This window comes from Pholcus phalangioides, unplaced genomic scaffold (genome assembly GCF_987345545.1).
Source record: "Pholcus phalangioides strain wild (caught in Gottingen) unplaced genomic scaffold, Ppha-v1.0 ptg000027l_1, whole genome shotgun sequence".
NCBI classification, from domain to species: domain Eukaryota; kingdom Metazoa; phylum Arthropoda; class Arachnida; order Araneae; family Pholcidae; genus Pholcus; species Pholcus phalangioides.
Window position 1 is genome coordinate 3,443,630 of NW_028301617.1, and position 12,789 is coordinate 3,456,418.

The window sequence follows — 12,789 nt, forward strand, 5'->3', positions numbered from 1 at the left end:
ATTTAACCTAGCTGACTGTTTCTTCAACCTCTTTTTCCTCATCGCGAAGCTTTATTGTAGCTCTATGAAACAAAGTTGTGTGTTTCCCCCCTCCCTCCCTGTTCTCCTCAGCCTCCCCGTCCCGTTCTCCAAGGCATTTCTCCCCCCCCCCCCCTATGTGTAATATGTACCTTTCTCAGAACTAATCCTCCTATTATATACTGTACGTGGAAGTGAGAAAGAGAACGCGTAGGTGAGGGCGAAAAACTGTACATCTCTTATCCACCCTTATTCCTTTTCCCCCCCTTCTTTTCCTTTCTTCCCTTTTCTTTAACGAGTGAACAAAGCTACCATTTTTATCGACTGTACGTCTAATGCAGATCATACAAATTCATCGCCAACAGCTTGCACGCGAAGGGGGGTTAACGAGGGTTACCAATCGATCCCAAAACGGGCCACCCATCTATCTCATGGCAAGCTTGCATCTAATTTCAATTTATCTCAAGGAGGGCCAACTGTCCATCTCACTGTGGGCTCGTATCTAATTACGATCGCCAGTTCGGTCTCACAGTGGGCTTGCAGATATTTACCTTGAGGCTACCATTTCAACAAAGGTTGCCAAGTGGCTCCAATGGTGGCCGCCAATCGATATCACAGCGGGCTTGTGTCTTATCGACTTATTGATCTCATTGGTAGCAGTAAAATAATCACCAGGTGGATTATACGTCGGAAGGATCGTAGCCCATATACAAGGTCCAGCTAGAGGATCAATCCAGCACCTCCTAGAGATGGAAGGCCTATGCACGCTGCTTGTAACGTCAGTACGTAGTCCATTTTCCCCCCTCAGAATATTCAAGGGAAAAAATTCCCTGCTCGTGCCAGCATCATCGTTGTGAGGAAAAGAAATGATCGGGCTCAAAATTGGCGATCTCTATGCCCCACATCCAATCACTATGTGCTCTAATCTGTGAGCCAATCAGGAAGATTCTACGCCAAAATAAGAAGAAACGAAACAGGATGCTGTGTTTCAAAATGTGGCAAACTTGCTAGGTAGTCTGCATGACGTTTATGGCAACCCGTGCGGAGGCCTTCTATCTCTAGGAGGTGCTGATCAATCCAGCCCACAAGTAAGTTTGGATAGAGTCTTGGATCGATTCCATCATGGTTTTGGCTCTCGAAGAATTGTTTTCTTAACTTGGCTCTTCTCATACAGTTCGCAAGATGGATCCCGGGCATTGTACGGCCGACAATGAGCGATCCGTGGATTAAACCGCGATCAAACAGAGATTATACAACAGATATATCGTGCAGTGAAAAAAAAAAGGGAATGCAAAATGATTCATTTACCTGGGATGAGATCGTCTTCTTGCAGAGAGACCCACAGGCACCCGATAGAGCGGATGGACATCGCGTGATGAGGTACGTTGACCCATCTGGTGAAACAATATGCGCGAGAAATCCTTATATATGGATAGTGTGTGTGTGTCACCATGGGATGTCTTAGCGGGTGTCGATGTGCTTGTGTCGCTCCATGAGAAGAAGAAGAAAATACCCCCCTTTTTTCCATGAATGGCGACTAGCATGGCCGACAGTGCGGAGAAATTTGATTCGCAGATGGCCCTCGTACGCTTTGTCGCCGCGAGGGGGCGCGGTAGGAAGTCGTATATCATTCCGAAATTGTGTATACATTTATAGTGTACATGGGATTTTTGATATATGGTTTCCTCTCTTTTTTTTTTTTTTTTCGTGATTGTTATGTGTTTCCATTGGAATGTGTTGTTTCCGTGTTTGCGGAAGTGTCAACTTCTGTATCCACGGTGTATCGTCAAATCAACCGGAAAGTTTTGACGGAACGGACCGATTCGTATTCGTCGAACCTCATAAACGATATTTTTTATTCATGTTCTATCTTCTGGAAAGAAGCCTTCAAAAAAACGTGTAAGACAATTTATCATTCGGTCAAATAATGTTATTCAATGTCTTTCAGGATAATATTCAGCCACCCTACAGCCGCCCTCTGATCCTGGAAATCTCATTCCTTCCATTCTCAATATGAGGGAATGAGAGGGGGAGAGCCAGACTTGGAATTCGGACAACACACGGAGACAATACAAGCTGTATTCCTACAATATCGTGGTTGAAGTCACGGCCCCTACTTAAGAGTGGAGTTGACAGGGCTTCAGCTGGCGGTGGGTCTAGGCAAGCTCGGATCCAGAGATGGGGGTGGGGGGATGAGAGTGATTGCCCTTTCCCAATCAGAATAATATAGGGTAAATTTATCTGCCCTGTGGAATAAGGGGATGATCCGATGCACGTACACAATAAGTCGCTTCTCCGATGCATCCATCGCCCTGGACCCAGCTGCATTCGCAGCTAAACATGTGTGCTTCATCGAATCTGAAGATGTCGGCCTCCGCACCATTCGACACTAAAGATATCCGCCTCTGCTTAATTCGCAGCTGAAAATGCCGACTGTTGTTCCACTCACAGCTGAAGATGTCTGCTTCCACTCTACTCACAGCTGAAGATGTCTGCTTCCACTCTACTCACAGCTGAAGATGTCTGCCTCCACTCCACTCACAGCTGAAGATATCTGCTTCGACTTTATTTGAGGCTCAAGATGGCTACCAACACTCCACTCACAGCTGAAGATGTCTGCTTCCACTCCACTCACAGCTGAAGATGTCTGCTTCCACTCCACTCACAGCTGAAGATGTCTGCTTCCACTCTACTCACAGCTGAAGATGTCTGCTTCCACTCTACTCACAGCTGAAGATGTCTGCCTCCACTCCACTCACAGCTGAAGATATCTGCTTCGACTTTATTTGCGGCTCAAGATGGCTACCAACACTCCATTCGCAGCTGAAGATGTCTGCCTCCACTCCACTCACAGCTGAAGATGTCTGCCTCCACTCCACTCACAGCTGAAGATGTCTGCCTCCACTCCACTCACAGCTTAAGATATCTGCTTCGACTTCATTTGCGGCTCAAGATGGCTGCCAACACTCCATTCGCAGGTGAAGATGTCTGTCTCCACTCCACTCACAGCTGAAGATGTCTGCCTCCACTCTACTCACAGCTGAAGATGTCTACCTCCACTTCACTCACAGCTGAAGATGTCTGCCTCCACTCCGCTCACAGCTGAAGATATCTGCTTGCGGCTCAAGATGGCTACCAACACCCCATTCGCAGCTGAAGATGTCTGCCTCAACTTCATCAGCACGGAGGACGTCTGCCTCCACCCAGGCGTGGATCGGGTGGTGGAGGGGGGTGTAGAAATCATCGCACCTCTCAAGAGCCGAATAATATTTGGAAAACTTATCTGTCCCGTAAAATACGGGATGATCCGAAGAACCTACACAATTCGCCTCTCAAGACTCGTCGTCCTGGATCCACGCCTGGGTTCAGGGACGATTCTTATCTTTCTTCATTTTTTTTTTTAGTTTACAAATTCACTATGGAGACGGGGGGTGGGGGGGCGTCCCGTGGAAGATCTTGCCTCGGTCCGCTAAAGATTTGATCATTTGATCCTACAGGTCCTGCTACCCGTACATGGACGTCGTAAACTATCCTGTGGGTTACAGTGTTCCTCAACCTGTCTATACATATAAATCCAAGGACCCAGTCTGAAACGATTCGATGGGCCAAAAAAACAAAACAAAAAAACGTGCAACATGATGGTGTCCCGTATTTTTGATGGAGCTATTGGAACTGCCAGATTTCCCCCAGTTATCCCGTTTTTCTCCAACGAAGCTCATACGAATTTTTAATGCTTACTAAACTTGTGAATGATGATACAGGCAACAAGAAATTAAGTTAAAACCTGAAATTTTGTAAAGATCAACCTCATCAGTATAAACCCATACTTCAGACAAAGGAAGGGCATCAATTTCGTTAACTATTAAATCTATGTATAATAAAAGTAAATTCAAAATTTGATCTTGTACTGCGAATATTAAAATGTATAATATTTAATTCAGATACAAATACAAATACAACGCCACAACAGGCAAAATGCCCAACGAGGTGGCTGATAAGATCGATTTATGATCGGTAACCGCAGATGAATTTTAAAAATTTTCGAAATCCTTTGAAAATAGTTTTTTCCACACATGTGTAATGTATCTTTTTATCGATATACATATAAGAGCGGAAGAGAACTCGTAGGGAAATCTCTTTTATCTACCTTTCGAATCTATTATACTTTTTCCTTTTATATATTTTCCTTTCCCCCCTTTCTTCGTTTTTCCAACGTGCGGTTAGTTTAGGACAAGGTTACCATATTTATCGCCGATTCGTTAAATAGAGGTAATACAAATTTCTAGCCAAATAGTTGTACGTGAAGTGTTTTAAAAGGGTGGTCAAGGGTGTATCTACGTTAGTAGAGAATTTTTAGAAATTTTTGAGCCTCCTCTTCCTCCCCCCCCCCCGGTCAGCAAAACGAAGCAAAACTATGACCACCTCCTTTGTCAGCAAATTTTTGTCAGATTCCCCCCCCCTAGAATATGAGACATGCGCGGGAAGGGGGACAAGAGCCCCTTTCCCCCCCCCCTACGATCAAAAAAATGTATTTTTCATACAAAAAAATATTTTAAAAAATTCAAATATCGAAAGAAAATACCTTTATATATATATATGTTGCAGCCGACTCTCGTTATAACGACCCCCCCCCCCACGTTATAGAGACAATTCCATCGCAACGACAGGTAGGATAAGTCCCAAATGTTTTCATAGAATGACTATCGTTATGTTCTACTTTCCATGTAACTACCCTCCCAATATAACGTCCATTTTCGAACGGGACGGGGTCGTTATATCGTTATATCGAACGTCAACCGTGTAATCAATTTCTGTTAACTTCAGTGCTATTTGAAGGCTAAGAACTTAAAATTTCTCTTTTACGAATTCCACCAACCCAATCCGCACTAAGCCTTATGTGCTGCTCCCTGCAAAGGACAATCCTGCGCACGCCTCTGATTGGAATTGCCCTTCGAGAATATACATAGGGAGAATCTGGCCACTACCGTTTGAAACTACTGTTGTGAAATTTGCTATGTATGCACAGGAGATTGTTTTTCACATGGTTATAGACTGAACACATTATATTTTAGCCTGTGTTTTAAGTTTATTAATTACTAGTTCAAGTAAAGCATTAATTAAAAGAGTGGTACAGGTTGCCGTTGCTAGTTGGTACCGAGCATTTTGAGCTCTCGTCTTCTCCATCGTGGTTTCTGTATAATTCCAGAGATGCTGATCAGTATAGAGCCCAGATTATATGCACTAAAAAAATGGTAAAATATGCAAAAATATGCACCTGAAAATGGTAAAATATGCACTTAAAAATGCAAAAATATGCACCTGAAAATGCAAAAATATGCACCTGAAAATGCAAAAATATGCACCTGAAAATGCAAAAATATGCACCTGAAAATGCAAAAATATGCACCTGAAAATGCAAAAATATGCACCTGAAAATGCAAAAATATGCACCTGAAAATGTAAAAATATGCACCTGAAAATGCAAAAATATGCACTTAAAAATGCAAAAATAAGCATTTAAAATTCCAAAATGTGCGCTTAAAAGGCCAAATATGCACCGAAAATTCCAAAATATTCCCTAGAAATCTTGAAAAAGTCGAAAATCCCAAAATATGTGCAAAAACGTAAGAAAGTATGCATTAATAAAATCACCATCCACAAAAAAAGATGTTTTCAAAATGCATCATTTTTTCTTTCTTTTTTTTCGTGCATATGCATTTACAAAAAAAAAAAAAAAAAAAATATCCCCTCATATACAGACAAACCTCGTTAACGAGTCACTCTTGGGAGAGAAAAAGTATGACTTAGTAAGCGGAGTGACTCGTTAAACGGAGTAAGCCACAGCTTGCCAATTCCTGCCTGAGGACAATTGGGACTTCCAAAAAAAAGTGATCCGGTAAGCGGAGTGACGTGTTAACCGGGTGACGCACTAACGAGGTTTGACTGTATATATATATATATACCGCATATGCAAATAACTTCTGCATATTTTTCGATCATGCATTTTTTTACTCTTCAGTTTGTTTCAGCTGCTCAATGACGAAAATACCAGTAACAAAATAATTTCGGCACCATTTCTAAAACAAAATTAACACTTGGACGTATCTCTAGAAACACAGCCTCACAGTAAAACGGTTAATATTCGTAAAATGTTTTATAAATACGTATTAATTCACTAAATTTCACCTACGAGGGAAAAAACAGTCGATGTTACGAGAAAATATTACGCATAAAATATGTATTTGAACAAAAATTATCAAAAAAAAAATTGATTGAGTGAGCTTAAACAAACTTTCAAAAATATGCACTTATACTGAAAATTCTTTGATTTTATGCATTTATATGCATTAATGCTAAAAAAAGGGGCCAAAATATGCAAATGCACATTTTTACTTAACAAAGCTATTATTGCATTATGACATGAATGTCGCTCTCCACTTGTTAATACAAGATATACGGAAGACTGGATGTTGTGAAGATATTTATTATTTGAGATGTTAATTTCTTTTTGAGGAAGGAAAAAACTCATCTCTGCCTCTACCGGGAGTCGAACCCGGACGAGTGCTCTGACCACTAAGCTACAGAGGAGATAGCGATTTTCTCTCGCTGGAGCGTATATGTGCCGAACGAGTACAATCGAGCGACCCGGGTTCGACTCCCGGTAGAGGCAGAGATGAGTTTTTTCCTTCCTTAAAAAAATTAACATCTCAAATAATAAATATCTTCACAACATCCAGTCTTCCGTATATCTTGTATTAACAAGTGGAGAGCGACATTCGTGTCATATATATAGCCCGCTGGTGGCTCGTCGTCCATGAGCTATTAGCTGATCGGTTTCACCGTCCATTGCACGGTTCCGTTCGGCACATATACGCTCTAGTGAAGGGAAATCTCTATCTCCTCTGTAGCTTAGTGGTCAGAGCACTCGAGGGACCCGGGTTCGACTCCCGGTAGAGGCAGAGATGAGTTTTTTCCTTCCTTAAAAAAAATTAACATCTCAAATAATAAATATCTTCACAACATCCAGTCTTCTGTATGTCTTATATTATTGCATTGTTAAGTAAAAATGTAAATCAAAATGATTTTTTCAAGTCAAAATGTAATCAGATCATTTTTATGCAGGGATGACGTCACTCTCCGCTACCATACGACGGTTTTTTAACAACTGGCTGTTGCGAAGATATATTTCGGAAAGAGAGAAAATTCAACTTCCCGTGCGGGGAATCGAACCCACGTCCTTTCACTTGCCGGGTGAACGCCCTAGACTACGGAGGCACCGAATCTCTCAATCTTTCCTTGGAGCTCGCGTACACTGAAAGGGACCGTACATAGACGGCCGGACTAAATATATCTTCGCAACAGTTAGTTGTTAAAAAAAACCTTCGTATGGTAGCGGAGAGTGACGTCATCCTTGTATATAAGTCGCCATCTGGTGGCAGCGTCAGCAGCTGTGAGCTTGGCTTGAGTCCGGTCCAGACCAGACCAGACCAGACTCAGAATTTTACGATGGTGTCTGGCCCTGTGGGTGAGGGCCATTAGCCAACAAAGGGACTGGGGCCCCTTGGGGACCCCCGGTGAAGAGATAGACAAGAGAGTATCTGTATGTGTGGAGTGCTGGTGAATGTATGTAAAGGGAAGGGGTGGCGAAAAACGCTCTTTTTTTTTTTTTTTTTTTTTTTAAATTAGTTAATCTCTTATAACATAATGTATATAAGAGTGGTCGTTGGTCTGCGATTTAAATTTCATAAGTTCGTTGCCGTTGTGAAGAAACGTTGCAATGCGACAGGTAAAATGGCGGCACAACCTTACGTGTTAATTGTTAAAAGCGAAGTGTGATAGCGAAGAGAGCTGTGAAGAAGAAGCGACGTCTTGCTGATGGTGGTGCAATGCGATTGGTTTGTTCATGGCAAGGCCATGATTGGTCGATGGTGAAGGGTGAGGGAGAGAAAGTGAGAGAGTGGGAAAAAAGGTGTTAGTATGTTAGGGGGGGGAGAGAGGGTGACAAAGGAAAGGAGGAAAGACAGTGGAGTACACATAAGAGCAAGAGTACAAAAAAACATTACAAGTGGCCCGACATGGGCGTCTCTCAGTGAGAAATGGGTGTTGAAATGTCAGTTCGACTGAGGATGCGTTACAGAAGAGTTGAGTATGAAGATGTGATGTGCTGCCATCTATCAGGCAGTTCGGCGTTTAGAGTCTTTCCCAGTCCAGATCGTTTATCTGAAGGGCTCTTCGATGCGTCCATTTTTCTGCCGGATCGTAGTCTAGTATGTCCCGCAGATGTGGATGCGTAGACGAGGCCATGCGTTCAAACTGGGAATTATTTAATTTTTTGATATATGTAAAGAGGTGGGGTATGTCAAGGTCAGCTCTAATATTTATGTTACGAATGTACCAAGGTGCCTTAAGGAGCCTACGGAGAATTTTGTTCTGTTGTTTTTGCAAGGTGGAGATGTTGCCCTTACGGGCGGGGGTCCAGACAGGGGATGCATAGAGCATCGTTGGTCTCAGGATGGATTTATAAAGTATGGTTTTATTGTTAATTGTGAGTTTAGCACTGGGGAAGGTAATTTTATTGAGCATTCCGAGTATACCGTTGGTTTTGTTTCGGACTAAGGCAATGTGTTCCCTGAACAGCAGTTTCTTGTCCAGGGTACACCCTAGGTATTTGACAGTGTCTGCCGGTTGAAGATTCTGATTCCCGAAACGGAGGGGGAGCTGTGGGAGTTTTTTCCTGTGCGTGAACCACATAAATTTGCACTTGGAAAAGTTCATGATGATATCAGACTCACGACACCATTCTTCAATGTTCGCGGCTTCGTCTTGCAGGTTCCACAGAGCATATGCTGGGTTTCTTGCCCCACAGAGGGCGACAGCGTCGTCGGCGAAAAGCGCAAGTTTACCATTTCGGGGCGAGGGAAAGTCGTTGATATAGAAGAGGAAAAGTTGCGGGCCTAAGACGCTTCCCTGTGGGACCGTTTGGTTGAAAGGGAGAAGTTTAGCTTAACCTGAAATGTGCGCCGGGTAAGGTACCAGAAGAAGAACACGACGAAGTGGGGGGGAAAACGAAGGTCGATCATTTTGGATAAGAGTGTAGAGAAGTTACACTTGTCGAAAGCCTTGGATATATCGCAGAAAAGGGCTGCGACGGAATCTTCGTAATTAAAAGCGTTAGTTATATAGTCAGTGACCCGGAGCAGCTGTGTGACACAGGAGTGCTCGGGGCGGAAGCCATGTTGGTCGGGTCGTATAATCTTGTGGTCGGTGGTGAACTTGTTAAGCCTAAGGGCTACAATTTTCTCAAACAGTTTGGAGATCCCGGGTAGGAGGCTTATCGGTCTGAAAGACTGGGGGAGAAGGGGGTCGGTGCCGCCTTTGGGTATGGCCTTTACAATAGCGTGTTTCCAGGGCGACGGGAAGTAGCTTGTGGTAAGACAATGATTAAATATATTTTCCATAGAGATGAGGATGGGGGGGGGGGAGAAGCTTAAGGGCTCTATTGCCAATGCCGTCTGCTCCTGGGGCTTTTTTTTTTTCGAGTTTTTTAATAAGGGACGAAATTTCTGTGATGTTGGTGCGGGACATATGGTCAGGGCAGTTATTGAGATGACGGTGGATGAAAGCAGCGCTTCTTTTTCGATTGTTCCGTGACGTCACTAACGGTTGAATTCTATTGGGCGAGAATTGGTTTTCGAATGTGTCGGCGAAGGTTTCTGCGATGGCTTCGTCATCAAAAATGAGGTCGTCTCCCTTTTTAATTTTCGTTACCCGGGGGGCCCTGGGCTGACAAATTCGCCATGCTTTCCATAAGTTGCCGTTTTCAGCGGTGGCGTTGCTGACAAATTCGGTAAATCTGGTATTGACAAAGTCGTCGACGTCTTTTTTGAGCTGTTTTTGTAGTCTATTAAGCAGGAGCTTATCGGATCGGCGGTGGCGATTCTGCCATTTCTTACGAATTTGGTTTTTAAATTTAATTTTTTCAAGAATGTCCCTGGGTAGGCCATATCGCAGGTCGTTATAGGGAACTTCAGTGGTGGAATGTGATATGGCGTCTTGGATGCTGGTGGTGAGCTTTTCGACCGCTGCGTCGATGTTCGAAGGTGTGGGGGGCGAGGGGTCAATGGTGGCGGCTTCTTGGAGAAAGTCTTGGAACTTACCCCAGTCTGTTTGTTTAATGATACGTCGTGCTCTTGGGATGTTGAGTTCGATCTCGAAGAAGACGGGGTTATGTGGTGAAGTGAGCAACGCTTTCGGGTATGTTGTGATATGGTACAGAAAATTTTTCGAAATTCCAAAGTCAAGTACGTCAGGACTGTGACGCGTGTTGGAAGGGAAGTGTGTTTCGTTTATGGTGGAGTGAATGTCAAGAAAATTGTTTAAGCAAAAGGATCGGAGTTGACGTCCCGCCGCATTTTTTTTTTTACTAAACCATCAGTGACTTTTTGCATTCCAGTCGCCCCCAGCGAAGACTGGCGTAGTACTGTTAAAAAGAGTGTCGAGAAGCGCGGTGTCTATTGGCTGATTGGGCGGCTTGTATACGGCGCAAAGGATTATGGGAGATTTGTTCACGTAAGCTGTAATGGCCGTGGCCTCGATGTGGGGGGAAGCAGGGAGGGGAAGGGGGTGGCTAGAGTAGCAGTTTCTTAGTAGAACTGCTGTTCCGCCCCCCCGATTGTGGAGCCGATCAGTACGGGCAATGGTGTACCCTGGGAATTTTATTTTATTGCTCGGAAGCAACCAAGTTTCACTGAGTAGTAGTGCATCGACTTGATGTCGCATGGCTTCTGTGTGAAGCTCGCGTACTCGATTTTTAACTCCGTTGCAGTTCCAGGCCATTATTGTAAAAGGCTTGGTGGGGGCGCCGTTATTATTAATCTTTGTTAAGGAGGGTGGAGAGAAGGGCGATTAGAGCTGCGATTGTCTCCTGGGATAAGGCGGAGAGCTGTGAACCAATGGTGTTGACGAGAAGATTATTTTCTTTTGGGGGCGACGGTTGGGTGACAGTTTCGGGTAGGGGGAGGGAGGGGGCGGGCAGTGCCGGGGTTGTGGGGGCTTGGCATATGGAATGGGCGGGTGGTCTAGCTGGTTCGGGCGTGGGTGCCGGGGGGGGGGTCGATTTGTTGAACGTGGTCGCTTTGGACAGAGGTATCGATATCACTTACGCCACTGATATTTAGTCTGGGCGTCTGATATATGAGTTCATAAATGCAGACTTGGTATTTGCGTCGTGTTTCGAGGACTTCTATTTTCTCCTTCATTTCCTCAAGGGTGAGTGAAGGTTTCCCCTTCGCTTGGGGGGGGGGGGGGGCGCCAGGCCTAATTTTGGCGTGAAGTTCCTCTTGCTTTTTTATAAGTTCGGTGAGGTTGGATGAAGGCGACTTTTGTGTTGGAATATCTGTTTCGATTTGTGGTTGCCGGGTCGATCTGACCTCGATGGGGGCGGTTCCGTGTTCGTACGTATCGTCGTTGAAGTCGATTAGGGGGGCGATTTTGGGTAGCGGGGGGAAATCCGCTGCCTGTGGGGGGGCAAGGTTTGGGGGGAGCTTTGGAACAAATGTGCGGCCGCCATTGTTTAGAGCTGAGGGGCGGGCCGGGCAGCCAGGAAATGTGGCCGTGTGTTTCCCTTTGCAAAAGAAGCAACGTAAAAAATTATTGTTGCCTTTAAGGGTGCAACGGGTCGTTTCGTGGCCCGCGGAGCAGAAGGCACATATGGGCAGATTTCGGCAGAAGAGGGCCGTGTGCCCGGGGGCCATGCACCGCCTACATTGAATTGGGGAGGCTCCCCCTTGGTAGCGTTCAACTTCTATGGGGGCGCCCTCGATTTCCGTGACATTTGCAAAATGCTTGTTGTCAATGTTGACTTCGACTATGAATAGTGGGAGGAAGCGGCCAGTGGTGTAGTTCCTCATATTGGTTATTTTAATTGTCTCGATTCCCTGTCCCTTAAGGGCTTCCTCGATTTCTGCTGGTTTTACATTTGCAGGTAGCCCTCTGATGACGAACTTGAGGGTTCGGTCCTGCTGCAGTCGGTACGTATGGTATTTGAAATTTTTCGAGTCGAAAAATTTCGTGGCGGTTCTGTGATCAATTTCTGAGAACGTTTGGAAGATGATAGTGCTCCCTGTTGGTTTCGCCTCCGGAGGGTGCTCACATTTTTTGCGAACAGCTGCGAAGTCCCGGAGCCAGGTGTCGCCCCAGCGTGAGAGAACTATGGCTGGGATTTTAACTTTACTTCGACTGGGGGCGACTTGGCTGGGTTGAGCTGGGGTCGGTGCGGCCACAGGGGGGGGAGGCGCAGGTTTCTTTTTTCTTCGATAGGTGACTTTGGTGAATCCATCTTGGTCCACTGGGGCTGCGGTGGAGGTTGGGGGCGAGGGGGCCATGGGTGGCATGGGAGTGGGTTCAATGGGTAATTGGTCACTTGTGATTACAGGGGAAAGGGGAGGGTCTGACAGGGAGGAAGCGTCGGTTGATTCTTTTGTTGTACCAGGTTTTGGCCCTGGGGGCGACTTGGGTGGGAGTATTTCCTCGGTGCTATCGGTTGAAATGTTGTGCGGGGTAACTACGACTGGAGCCAGGGTTGGCTCGGGGGGTTCATCAATGGTGGATGAAGACGAGTTTGAGTCTTCTGTGCTGTTATCGGTGGAGTCGGTTACGCCACTGGAGGTCGATTGAGTTGAATTGTTGTCTGTCGATTGGGTGCTGTCTTCGAGGACAGTGGAGTTCTCTGTATGAGAGTAATGTAGCGTGAAGTTGTTCGTTTCATTATCG

The 12,789-nt window shown here is 45.1% G+C and overlaps 1 protein-coding gene across 3 annotated transcripts in view; it reads right to left on the bottom strand.

Annotated features, from left to right (window-relative positions):
• Positions 1 to 12,789, bottom strand: part of LOC149068090 (uncharacterized) — a 39,314-nt gene that overhangs the window by 12,314 nt on the left and 14,211 nt on the right. Inside the window, exon 1 of one of the 3 annotated variants that reach the window (XM_089251963.1) lies at positions 1,327 to 4,385. The exons of the other annotated variants lie outside the window; for them this stretch is intronic. The gene's annotated coding sequence lies outside the window, so the exon portion shown is untranslated. Of the gene's footprint in view, positions 1 to 1,326; positions 4,386 to 12,789 lie in introns of those variants that run through there. 3 annotated transcript variants of the gene reach the window in all.